We start from the raw sequence: 1,404 nt of genomic DNA, 5'->3' as shown, positions 1-1,404 counted from the left end.
GGGGGGGGGGTAGGGCGGTAGGACAACAACAGCTACAAAAATAAAAAGGAACAAAAGCAGGGAATAGATTACCGAGGGCCGCTATCCCCCATTCACGTGCAAAACCGATATAAATACTTGGGACTACAAAAACTTTCCCTTAGTTTTGAAGCGATAATGAATCATTTCGAACCGGTATGTAGACAGCCAGCCCTCTCGCCGGCGTATTGAGACAAGACATAATATACCCTTGTAGTCCATCCCCGCCCATTAATTGACTAATCGCTATAACTCTGCCACCATATCTTTCGTCTTCTTTGCGCGTGCGTGAAACACCTGAAGTAGGGGGGAACCTCCTAGAGGCAACTGTGCGTAGAGTGAAGTATGCCGCTTATTCCCCAATTCACGGATAATGTATTCTCCATGACGATTTTCATGCCTCCAGGAACGGACATCACAGCCGCAAACACGAGGCAAGTCAAACACTCTTGTAGATATTTGCCCATCGCTATTTGACAGACAATTTATTTCACACCAGGTTTTCTAGATTATAAAGACGCAGGTAAACACTGGGTTGTGGGCTCGCGTGGCTCGGACACGCGCTCCAGCCGACTCGCGCTCATTTCTGGAATGGACGCGGAATTCTTGGCGCCCTCTGGATTACCCGAGACCGTTGCGAATTCTGTTGACCATGACATACCGCAATCGACCAACAAAATGTGAGGCATCGTGGTGAAATAAGGCGCTCGTCAAAAAAATGAGATCAGAGAAATCGACATTTTTTCGCCCGTTGGACTTTTTGTGGGTTCGATTTTGTTGTTGTTGTTGGCTCAACACCTCGTCCATTTTAAAACACTTTTATGTGTGGATTTTTTGAAAAAACAACCTTTGATTCAAGGCACAAAAAATGTAAATTTGCAGTTTCTAAGGAGTCTTAAGCTATGGAAGTCCCCAAACTGTGACGTACATTTTCTCGTGAATTTTAACTCTGAAACCAGCAACCCCACTTCATTCAATCGCAAATACCTCGATATGTACTCAAGATAAATGGGTGATTCTTTCATCCAAAGCGAGGCAAATGAACAACCTTCAAGATGACAGCAATAAATAACTACATATGTCCAAAATTTTGACGAGCGCCTGATTCCACCGTGTCCTGACCCAAATGATTCTTGTGACTTCTCGCCCTCGATATTGGTGCTCCTCAGAAAGGAAACGATGATATGATACGTTCTGGGCGGAGTTTTATCACTTTGCTTTGGGCAATACAAGCAAACAGTACTGGGCCGCGAGAGTTGTTACTAATCGATATTGTAGGATGGGTATTTCTAGTGGCTGCGGTTTATTTGTTAGTTTTGTCGTCCTCGTCGTCGTTGTCGTCGTCGTCGTAGTAGTAGTAGTAGTAGTAGTAGTAGCAGCAGCAGC

The sequence above is a fragment of the Aplysia californica genome, unplaced genomic scaffold (assembly GCF_000002075.1).
Source record: "Aplysia californica isolate F4 #8 unplaced genomic scaffold, AplCal3.0 scaffold00003, whole genome shotgun sequence".
NCBI lineage: Eukaryota > Metazoa > Mollusca > Gastropoda > Aplysiida > Aplysiidae > Aplysia > Aplysia californica.
This window is presented reverse-complemented; position numbering follows the sequence as displayed.